The sequence below is a fragment of the Protopterus annectens genome, chromosome 2.part0, assembly GCF_019279795.1.
Source record: "Protopterus annectens isolate FY-2018-M chromosome 2.part0, PAN1.0, whole genome shotgun sequence".
NCBI lineage: Eukaryota > Metazoa > Chordata > Ceratodontiformes > Protopteridae > Protopterus > Protopterus annectens.
In genome coordinates this window covers 468,514,884-468,527,953 of record NC_056728.1, presented here as the reverse complement: position 1 = coordinate 468,527,953, position 13,070 = coordinate 468,514,884, and positions in this window count along the sequence as shown.

Below are 13,070 nucleotides of genomic sequence, written 5' to 3'. Positions count from 1 at the left end.
AAGCTTTATGCAAAGACCCGCAGGTCATGTTAAATTATAGCAGTAATACTAGTGATATCTGCAATATAGTGAGGAAGAACTGGAACATCTTGACCAGTGATAGTACACTGGGGGGCATAGTGGGACCTCAGCCCACTTTTAGGTATAGAAGGAATAAAAACTTAAAGGATCTACTATGCAAGGAACCTTCCGTGCCAAATGTATCCTATGCTTTACCATACTCAATAGGAACGAGTAATTGTGGATTATGTAAAGCTTGTCCCTACATAAATAAAGATACTGTTTTTATACATCCCATTACCCAAAAGTGTTTCACTTTAAAGGAAGAGCAACCTGCACAACCAACATAGTATATTTAGCAGAATGCTGTCAATGCCAAGGTTTTTATGTGGGTAAGACGAATAGCATGTTTAAAGTAAGGATTCTTCAGCATCTTTCCAGTATTAGGAATAAAGATGAAAGAAATGCGTTATGTAGACATGTGACTTTGTATCCTACACATACATTTAAATTTAGGGTCATTGTAAATGTTAAACCCAGCACTAGGGGGGGTGATATTGTGCTTCAAACAGAAACTGTAGAAACAAAATGGATTGCTAGCTTAATGGCAAACAGGAAGCCAGGTTTAAATGAGTACATACCAATTAAGCCTATTTTGAAAAATAGGCGTGTCTTTCACTGAATGTGCTTGCTATTTCTGAATGTGATTGGCTTTTATATGTATATAAGTGAACCATCTCATTCATTTTATTTATCTGAAGAAGGGTCATCCCGAAAGCGCTTATCTTGTGATTTTAAGAATAAAGAAGATTTTTTAAGCTGTCAGCAGTGTCCAACTTTGCTTCATTTTTCTTCACTTGTTCTGTAATTTACATGGAGTCCACTTTCCTACTATGTGTTAGTACTGCATTCATTGCCTTAATTTAAACCCTGGTAGTCATTGTGGCTGTCCTCGCTATCCTGCAGAACAACTTTGCCCGTAGGAAAACAGGTCTGCATGTCTGATTGTGTTTGTGCTGCTTTACATGGTTTCCTGGCCATAAACACTGTTGCTGGCCACAAAACCTTGCTTTTATCCATGTAAGCTCGATGGGCGGCATGCATATGAGATTAGCGCTGCCGCTGCTGCTCATCATGGAAACATGGAAACTCCATGTAGGCTTTACACAAAGCCTACACAGAGATTTTTGAATCCCTGGGAGTGACTACACTATAATAACATGATACAAAGGTACCACACTGACAGATCACAGGCCTTCACCCCAGTTGCCATAGAATTCAACAATGATCCACCGCTGGCCCACTCCTATTCAATGTCTTCACTAATAACATGTACAAATTAGTTGAATAAAGAACACTTGTACAGTATGCAGACCATTTAACGCCATATGTCCTGGTTAACTAGCTGATTGAATTACAAATAGCAACACACCTCTTTTTAAAAGTTAGAATCTTGGCTCAGGGAGTAACATCTAGAATTACCCCCCCCCCCCAAAAAAAAAATAATGATCTTTAGCACCAAAACAGCCCAGTACAAAAGAATAATTGTAAATGCCAATAGTAAAACAATCACTGAGCAAATAACCCAGACAAAACTACTGGGCATTAATATGAAGAGCATAATGACTTTGCAATAACAAAAATGAACCAAAAACTTGGAGTGGTGTATAGAATCAAACCTCATTAAATGCCACAAGCATAGACTCAGCTTGCCCAATCTCTGTTACAACCCAGACTAGTTCATGCTTCTATTATGTTAACTAACCCCGCAAGTGCAATAATACATAAACTAGAAAACTGTTAAAATCAAAAAACAAAATTAGCCACCAATCAACCACACAGATCTCATTTTTTTCTGCAGTTAGAAAACTCCAGTGGTTTGAACTACATATACTAAACTACGTTCAATTGAAAAATTGCACACTAGATCTATTATCAGTAATAAATGCCCACCATGCACAATATCATTAGCAAAAGTAGTCCAAACAGATATATTAAAACCTACCCATACTATCCTTAACCAAATCTAATAATCACTTTGGAGACACACTGCACCCAGTACATATAGACAGATTATGGGAATGTTTTCTTTTACAGATTACAGCTGAAATTAATGCAAATCTCTTTCAAAAAAGCTAAGGTACTGCTCCTTAAAAAACTACCTGTTCCTGACAAAACAGATTACTTCACTGTATGCCTAAACTATTAGGAGATGGTCTAGAGTAAGATGTCAGTGTAATTTTCTGAATCTCTGTCACTAATACCTCAGGCATTCTGAGTCTAATGTTACTTTTACTTTTAGTTAACTGTTCCTCATTTACCTACAGGTTAACTGCATAAATATGTTGTTAATGTGTACAGTGTAACAAAAGTAAACACATTCTTTTGACATCTTGTTATTGTTTACCTGAACCTATGATATATTCAGCTTTTTATGTTTCATATAGTACCATTATTAGTATTATCATATAACAGTGTAAATACTTACCTTAAATGCAATCCGTATTAACTTATCTAACTAAACATGCTATTCTATTTGCATATATACTACTATGCACTATACATCTGTTTAATTTTCTGGGATTTTGTTCTTGTGACTTTATTGAAAAGTGGCAACTATCCTCAATCAGGTTATCCTCATAAGCAAATGAAAATAAATTAATTAATTAAAGTAAATAAAACAAATCTCATTTATGACTGAGCTACTGCCCTCTTGATTAACCATTCGGAAGGTTATTAGTGGGCAGCTAATGAAGGGAGTTAATAATGAAGTTTTGCTGGTACACCCACAATGCACAGCAGTCCACAACATCCACTGTTGCTTATCTATGGATGCAACATTTTAGGCAGGGGTTCCATGTGGAAAGAAATAAACAACCTTGGGGCAGTTTCTGTAGGTGCACACTCCTTCCATGGACAAGATGACCTGAGATTCAATGTAAGGTAACACTATCTAAGAAGCATTTCATGGATTCACTGCCTGATTCTGATTCATGGTTTTCCAGTATGAATGTGCATGCTTCTCACATCACTCTTGCATTACTACAAGAACCCTAAACCTAGAACATTCTGGGTACAATATCCAATAGTTGGAAAAGAGTTACCATGCACCCCCTACTAGTTAAATATACCAGCTGTGAGACTACACGATACTGGGAAAATGGCATATTCATTAACGCTGGTATTGTAGTGTGCTTTTGTATCACTCTCTGTTTATTGCTATAGATAGTATCATACTGCAAGTGTCACTGTGATGGTGGAATGTGAACTGTGTAGAAGGTTGATCTGCTCCACTACAAAAACACATGTCCTAATACACCACCAATATATATTACAGTGTATCATACCATGTCAACAGTTCTCAGTAGGCATATTGCTACAGCTGTTATAGGACATGCCAATGACAGCAACACTGACATGTCAACCATTCATAGGGTCATAAGACATTATTTTGCTAATGACGAATATCACATGAAATCCTAGCAAGTATTTTACCTTGTAAAAATAAATTCCTATTATCTATATTATGGAAGATAGTAAGCCTATTGTGGATATGTGTATACTCGTTTTATTGCATTACATCCTGCTACTGTCCATATGGGACACGTACACCAAACCATGACAAAATTAGCAGTCACACATGCAGTGGTCTTGAGATGGCTTGCAGAGGCTCATTAAAGGACTCTGCCTCATGATGTGTGTATGCATATTTGACATGAGGACATCCTCCCATCCTATGCAGAAAAGATATCATGTTGCCAGTAGAAAATGAGGATGATGGATGCATGGGGCTATGTTCATAGGTGTGTACTAGGCTAATGGCCCTGGAGCCTTTACAAGCCTAGCCCATAGGATTACCCTAGCATCATGCCACCCAACCTTAGTTCCAGTGCCTCTGTCGAGTAGAGCCACTGGAGTGATCCCCAGGGTGAATTTTCTATTTCCCATCCACTCATCAAGATTTCTCTTGAAGAGGGCCAGTAAGGTGCTCTGTTTGACATGCATGAGAAGTCTATTCCATAGTGTGGGCAGTCTCTGGGTTATGAACCTGTCCCTCCAGCATGTTTTGTTGATTGTGGTAATGAGGTAGAAGTCTCTGGAGCGTGTGGTATGGAGGGATTGGGATTTCTTTAAATGTAGCATTTCTAACAAAGCTGGGTCAGACATCTCCTCTAAGCAGGTGATATGAGACAGAGAATAGTTGGAGTTTTTTGAGTCTGTCCATATAGGACAAGTGTTTAAGGCCTAGGATCCTCTTTGTGAGGTACTTTTGCAGCATCTCCAGTTGTTGCAGGTGTCTAGTGTGGTACATGCCAAATGGGGCATTGTACTCGATGACTGGCCTAATGAGGGAAGAGTAGAGGGAGACAATGACCTCTTTCTTCCTGGATGCAAAACCCTTAGAAATGAGATGTGCCACATAAAAGGACTTTCTGACCACAGTGGCAATGTGGTGGTCAAAAGAGAGGTTGCTGTCAACTTGTGTTCTCAAATCTCTTATAATGCCTTCTGTGCTCAGTGAACTACCATTAATGTGGTAATTCATTGGAACTGGGTTTTTCCTAAAGGGGATGACGACATATTTTTTGGCATTGTGCTTAAGGCCATGGTTCTGACACCACTCATTGGTCTCAGTGAGGCCTTTCTGTAGGATGTCAACATCACTTGGGGAGTTAATAATGGCTCCCAACTTGCAATCGTCTGCGAACTTTGTCAATCAGAGTCCCTTCATGTTGGCCTGGACTTCTGAGAAGTAGATACCAAACAGGAGAAGTCCCAAGACCGATCCCTTGTGGGACTCCATTCATGACTGGTTAGCAGTCTGACTTGGAGTCACCTACTTTCACAATGTAGGTTCTATCTGTGAGCCATTTTGCAAGCCATATAGTTATATAGGGGTTGATGCCTAGCTTAGTGAGTTTTTCTATGATTCCTCAATGGGGAATGGTATCAATGGCCTTGGCCAGATCAAAGTAGGCTGTATGAACCAACTTGCCTTCATCTACAACTCTGGTGACTGACTCAAAGAAGTCAAACAAGTTGAGCAGGCATGATCTATCCTTCAAAAAACCAAAATGTGTGGGATCCAGAGTTTGGAGATTCCCTATATCCTTATTTATTAGCTCCATGAAGATGCATTCCATAGCTTTGCATATCAGACTTGTCAGGCTAATGGGGTGATAGTTCCCAGGGTCTGTAGTCACTCCTCCTTTGTGGAGAGGGATGACTATAGCAGTGCACCATTCGGTATGGACAAAGCCTGAGGTGAGGCTGTGATTGAACAGGGCACACAGATGATGTGCCAGTTCACTCTGTAGTTCATGTAGAACACAGCCAGGGATATTGTCAGGTCCCATACAAGCTGTATTCTTGGCTTTGGGCAGTGCTGTTTTAACCTTTACAGCAGTAATACTGGGTGCTTGGCAATCTACTGGTATTGTAATTGGTCATTTGGTGGGAGAGGGATAAAGTTGGCACTGAATCTGTCGGCCAGTATATTGGCAATACCTCCTGGCTTGGTATAGGAAGTACCATTGTGCAGTAGTTCAGAGCAAATCTGGGTATTGCCATGGAGATTTTTTACATAACTATAGAAGGCCTTGTGGCCTTGGCTAAGCTTCTGGTGTCATTCTAAGGGGATCCAGTATCTGTCTGCTTGGGATGACATGGTCGACAGACCAGGATGCCTTGCCAGAGATGGCCTGCACCTGTCACCCCTGGGACTCCGGATACTGGCTAAGGCTCTTGCCACCCCTATAGTGTCTTTTTTAGGCAAAGTTCAAATGACAAATTCACCACCGTAACAGGAACAGGCAAGCACAAACTGAGGGTAATGCTACTCAATGCTGGAAGTCTAAATCTCAAAATGAACTCACTCATGGCACTCCATAAAATGGAGAACATTGATATCTGTGCAGTGGCTGAGACCTGGTTCAAGGTTCCAGAGACCACCCCTGCACTACCAGGCTATAACTCATACCACACATTTTGGCCATATAATCTGAAACAAAACACCAAAGGCAGAGGTGTGTCCATATTCATTAAGGATATCCACACCTCCAGGCTAGTTGCTCAGCATAATGCATCCGAGGTTATCCAAATGCAACTAACTCTGGGCAAAACTGCAATCCAAATGGTAACTGGCTACAGATCCCCCACCATGCCCCAGGATTCCCACTCCTCTTTTCTTGATGCACTGGAAAATATTAGGGTTCAACCAAACACCCTAATAATGAGTGACTTCAACTACCCCACCATTAACTGGGAAAACTACTCGTGTACCAGCTCCTTAGCTCAACGCTTTCTGGAATTCACAAACTCCAATGCCCTGGATCAACTTATCCACACCCCCACCAGGGGCAACAATATCCTAGACCTAGTTATTACCAACATGATTGACCAGTGTTCCACACCTGAAGTCAACTCCTCGTTCGTCCGATCTTACCATAAGCTAACCACCATTGATATCCACATCTCGCCCCACCCCCCATTAAGGAAACCATGGTAAAAAATTTCTCCAAAGCCAACTTCATGCTTCTGAAGACAGAAGTGGTGAACTTCATGACACCCATGCAGATGGACAATACAGTTACAACTGCTGAAGCCTGCACAAATGAACTCTATAAGCACTTACACAAGTGCATGGATAGTGTATCCCAAACAGAACCAAGATGCTATCCTCCAAAAAAAGGAAGCCAATCTGGTGGGCCCGTTCCATAAACAAACTGTACAACAGAACAAAGAAACTATTGCAAAAAGAGAGTAAAATCCCATGAGTGGAGGAGCTCCCTGTTCAGCCTCAGTAAGAAGCTGAGATCTCTTATAAGATCCTCCAAAGCTAGCTACAAAAACAAAATCGCCACTAATTCTAAGGACAACCACAAAGCATTCTATAGCTATATCAAGAATCTTGATGGCAACACCCAGATCTGCTCTGATTTACAGCACAACGGCACAAAACTTACAGAACCAACTGATATTGCCAACATCCTGGGAGATAGGTTAAGTGCTAACTTTACCCCCCCACCCCTAAAGGGCCCATATCTATACAGGAAGAATGCAGAGTCCCTGTATTCACAACTACGCAGGTAAAAGCTGCACTCTGTAATGCCAAAAAAATCAGCATTCATGGGACTGGACAACATTCCAGGCTGCATTTTATATGAACTTCAGAATGACTTGGCTACCCACCTAAGCACCATGTTCAATAATAGTCTCGCATCAGGCTTTGTGCCCACAGAATGGTGCACAGCAACAGTTATCCCACTCCACAAAGGGGGAGCTACCCCTGATCCCAGGAACTATCACCCTATTAGCCTGACAATCCTGGTCTGCAAGGCCATGGAACATATCATCATGGAACTCATAAACAAAGACATTTGTAACCTCCAAACTCTGGATCCCACCCAGTTCGGGTTTGTGAAAGGTAGATCATGCCTCCTGAACCTGATCGACTTCTTTGAGGCAGTCACCAAAGCCATAGATGAGGGGAAGGTGGTTCACACAGCCTATCTTGACCTTGCCAAGGCTTTCGACACCATCCCCCATTTTGGAATTATAGCTATACTCACTAAACTAGGTATAAATCCCTATGTCACAAGATGGGTTGCCAAATGGCTCACTGACAGAACCCACACTGTAAAAGTTGCAGACTCCAAATCTGACCTCAAACCAGTGACAAGTGGAGTACCACAAGGTTCAGTCCTGGGACCTCTCCTGTTTGGTATCTACTTCTCTGAAGTACAGGCTAACACAGAAGGCCTCTGGCTAATGAAGTTCGCAGATGACTGCAAACTAGGAGCCATAGTCAAGTCACCAAGTGATGTGGACATCCTACAGAAGGGCCTCGCTGAGACAGATGCCTGGTGTCAGAGCCATGGCCTGAAGCTCAATGCAAAATGTGCAGTGTCATCCCTTTGGTAAAAACTCTGTACCCATGAACTACCACATAGGCAGCAATCTACTTAACACTGAATGTATGATAAGAGACCTTGGGACCCAGGTAGACAGTAGTCTCTCCTTTGATTGTCACATTGCCACAGTAGTCAGGAAGTCCTTCTATGTGGCACACCTCATCATAAAAGGGTTCTCATCCAGGAAAAACGAGGTCATTGTTCCCCTCTACTCGACACTCATTAGACCCATTATAGAGAACAACGTCCCTTTTGGAATGTACCTCACAAGACATCTGCAGCAGCTGGAAAGGCCACAGAAGTACCTCACAAAGAGGATTACTGGCCTCAAATGAATGCCCTACACTGAACATCTCAAAAAACTCCAGCTTTACTCCATAGCATATCGTCTACTCCGAGGTGATCTCTGCCTAACATATAAAGCTATGTCAAACCCAGAGCTGTTGGACATGCTACACCTAAAGAAATCCCAATCCTTCCAAGCTACACACTCTAGGGACCTAAACCTTGTCACCACAATAAACAGGACATGCTGGAGGGATAGATTCCTGTCCCAGAGACTTCCCATACTCTGGAACAGGCTACCCATCTATGTCAAGCAAAGTTCTTCATTAGCACTCTTCAAGAAAAATCTTGATGAATGGATGGGAAATAGGAAATACACCCCGGAGATCACTTCTGTGTCTCTGCTCGACAGTGGCACAGGAAAATAACTTTCTTGGGTAGTGTAAGCCAGGGAAACTTGTTGGCTAGGCTTACATAGGCCCTTGGGCCGATAGCCTAGCATCTACCTATGAACCTATGAACCTATGGTTGTCTTTACTATCTGCTGCAATTCTGTTTTCATACCTAGCTTTAGAGGATTAGATGAGGGATCTCAATTTTTTTGTTGAGGTATTTCCAGTCTTGGGACATCACCTTATTCCACATCAGTTTCCTAATTCTGTTGTAGAGTTTATTTATGGCAGGGGACCAACAGATTGGCTCCTTTTTGTGGGAGGAGAATGTCTTGGTTCTATTGGGTATGGTGAGATCCATGCATTTGTGTACATGTTCATACAGTGCATTGGTATATGATTCAGCGGTCATGCAACTATTCTCCATTTGCATGGGTGCTGTGAAGTTAGCCACCTCTCTTTTTAAGAGCCCAAAGTTAGCTTTGGAGAAGTTTTTTATGGTGGTTACCTTTGAGGGGGGTGGGAGGGATGTGGATTTCCAAGGTGATTAGTTTGTTGTCAGATCTAACCAGGGAGGAGCTGACTATTGGTGTAGAGCAATGGTTACCCATATTAGTAATGGCCAGGTCAAGGATGTTGCTACCTCTAGTGGGGGTAAGAATGAGCTGGTCCAGGGCACTGGAATTAATGTATTCCAGGAAACGTTGGGCAGGTGAACTGATACATGAGTAGTTTTCCCAGTTAATGGAGGGGTAGTTGAAGTCGCCCAGTATGAGAGTGTTAGGTTTGACCCTAATATTCTCGAGGGTGCTTAGGACCATGGCGTGTGAGTCTTGGGATATGGTTGGGGACCTGTAACAGGCTATGACCTGAATCTTTGTCTTACCCAATATTAGCTGCATCTGAAGTATCTCTGATGCGTTATGTTGGTCTACCAGTCTGGAGGTGTGCACATCCTTTATGAATATGGAAATGCCACAGCTTTTGGAGCTTCGGTCCAAGTTCTGGGGCGAAAAAGGTGTGGAATGAGTTATAGCCTGGTAGTGCAGGGGTGCTTTCTGCTGCCTTGAACCAGGTCTCTGTTACAGCACAAATGTTGATGCTCTCCATTTTAAGGAGTGCTTTGAGCGAGTGCATTTTGAGAATTAGACTTCTAGTGTTGAGCAGCATGACCTTCAGATTGTATTTGTTTGTAGCTGTTATGGTGGTAATTTGGTCTTTGGAACACCGCCTACAAAGGCACTATAGGGGTGACGAGCCTTGGCCAGTATCTGGAAGCCCAGGGGTGACAGATGCAGGCCATCTCTGGCAAAGTATCTAGGTCTGTCAATCATGTCTTTCCAGGCAGACAGATACTGGATCCCCTTAGAATGACACCAGAAACTTAGCCAATTATTGAACTCAATCATTTTCTGCTTGTACTATGGTATCATTCTGGGTGATAATAGGATGCTGCTCAAGGCTAGGGTAATACCCGCCTGGGCTACATAATCCGAGAGTTCCTCCATGTCTCTTTTCATGTAGTCCAGGGAGGTATGTCTCAGGTCATTCACACTCACATGTAAAATGACAGAGCCATATCTGTACCTGTTGTTGAGGGACCTGTGTACATGCGTTATGTGGCAGATTCTGGCACCTGACAGGCAGCTGACTGTTACTTTCTCCTTATTCAGCCTAGTGAGTGGGACATCAGTGTGCCTCACTATCGAGTCACCTATGACTAGTGTGTTGGGCATGCTGTTTTGCCTTAGGGGCTTCGGTTGAGTGGCACACTGTTTAGGAGAGTTATGTGTTTCATGATTAGTGCTGTGTTTTGGTGGTTGACTGCATTTCTGCCTTGGAGGTCTCTGTTGTTTGGGTAGAATTTTATTGAGAGCCTCTGCAATGGTGGGTGTGTGGTTTTTGTTTTTATGTGAAGGCAGTGCTGGTGTGTGTTCTGGAGGGCTATGTATTCCATGTGGTCTGGTGCAAGTGTTGACCTTCTTCTCTTGACTAGCTATTCCAGTCTTGGCTGGAGAGTCGGTGGCTTCCAATTTGGATATATAAGTGCATCTCTCACAAGTCTGAGTGTTGGGAGGTAAGAGGAGAGGGTTGTCAGTGTACATGAGGCAATTGCTACATTGCCTCAGGATGCCCAAGTTCACCTGGTTAATAGGAGAAAGCACAGGGAAATGACCTTTAGACATGCCTGGAGGGGTGGGCATTAATAATAAGTACTGGAGCTGTATCCTTGTAGAATGTTTAGTGCTGGTAGCACTTTTGTGTGCTACAATAATTTCTACAAGAAGTCTAGTGTGGTAATGTGCTAGACTAATAAGCTAGTAAAAGTTCAGGAGAGGAGAGAACTAGCAGATCTAAGGGAACAATTGAAGAGCAGACTTTGCCACCTCTCAGAAGCTTGCAAACAGTCCTGGATACAGCAAATCTGTATCTAGGCAAGACTAGTTTCAGTAAAGGAGGGAAACAAGCACAAATGCAGGCTTTTAAACCAAAAAGGTTTTCCAAGTGGTAGTGCAATGAAGAATAATTCAAAAGATCATACAATGGCCATAACATACCACCACCAACACACACACACACACACACACACACACACACACACACACACACACACACACACACACACACACACACACACACACACACACACACACACCAGTAGACTGGGCCTGATTTGAACATTACACCTGTGTAGGTATAGAATACAAATGCCATGCAATGTCACAATAGCAACACCACAGATGTCTGACTGTAATGCTGTCATGTTGCACTTTATGGAGTATGATAGCATCATTGTATGCTGAGTAGAACATGTTGGGAGGAATGTATGACATGGATGTGGAGTCACATCCCTATGTAAAATTGTGCAAAAGTGATAGGTGCACGTACAGACACACAAATTGCCTGCTGTCAGATTACAATCTCTATATTTGTAGGTAAAGTGGCTTGCAAACACAGTAGTTAATGTTATTACCCCAGCACAGGTTTGTCTTGAATAATGTCAGAGTGCATGTAATACAGGATGACATCATCATTATATGCTACTATAAGATGTTCAGAATAGAGTTTGACATAGCTGTGGACTCAGATATCATTCTAAAATTGTCACCATTGTGAGTGCTAAATGCACACACAGTTGAATACAGTGAGAAGAGAAGCCCAACCTAACTTTTTACAAAGCATATTACTTAATGCAACCACCACAGCACATGTCTGTGTTTTACACTGTCTGACAACACTTTACAGCAGATGACATCAGCACTGTCTCATGAGAAGGTAATAGCAGCATCCCACATGTTGATGTAAAATGGTGAGTGTCAACCAAATGAAGAAACAAAAACACACACCAGTTGACAGTAGTGAGAACTGAAATCCTATCTAACTAAGGTATGGTGATTAGCGAACTCAGTATTTAGAGCAAGTGCCACAGGACAAGTCTGTTTTTATAGTGTTCAGCAACACTTTACAGCTTATGACATCAGCAGTGTCTGAGATGCTGGTATAAAATGCACTCGTAAAAATCAACCAAGTGAACATACATAAAGACATACCAATCTATTGCAGTGAGAACAGAACCTTAACCTACCTATTTACAAAGCATGGCACTTAGCAAGCACCATGGAACAAGTGCAGCTTTTACACGGTTGCAGGACAATTCATAGTGAATGACATTACCATTGGATGTTTTAGAGTAGATGTTGTGAGGCCTGCATTAAATTAATGTGTAGGCATGCACAACTTTCAAAATATTGGTACTGCCTGAGATTCTCCTGATAACTGAAAGATACACAGTTACACTCTTCTGGCTAAACAGACACACACCAGTTGACTGCAGTGAAATTAGATTCCCTAGCTAAAGAAGAACACTAAGTAAAGACCTCAGTATGTAACACACATGGCAAGGCACAAGTCTGACTTTAGCAATGCTGCAGGAGAATTTATAGTTGATGGCATCAGCACTGTCTGCTTGAGACAAGATGTTGGGAGATCTGTCTGAGATAAATGGCTAGCCATATACAACTGTCAAAATATTGGTATTCTATGGGATTGTACTGATGACTGTAGGTTACACAATTATGCTCTTCTGAGTACACAGACACACAAGTTGACTGCAGTGAGATTAGAACACCCTACATAACTAGGTACATCAGCTAGAAAACTCAGTACTTAAAGCAAGTGCAACATCACAAGTTTGACTTTTGCAATGCAGCAGGACAATTTCTAGATTGGTGAGTGTGCAAAGTGCAGCACTTGCTGTTGTGTTTCCACTGTGCAGTTATATCTTAAAAATACATCTTTGCAAACTTTAGCAAACAGCTGTCCACATTACTACAAGTATTGGAAAATCTGAGTGTGTATTGTCAGTATAAAGATAAACGTGGTATATAAGAAAGGATTTTTTTATTTATTTCTGTAGTGTAGTTGATATATTTGGGAACAAGTACTGAGAAACCAAGTTTCAAGTGCATGGGTGCAGGTA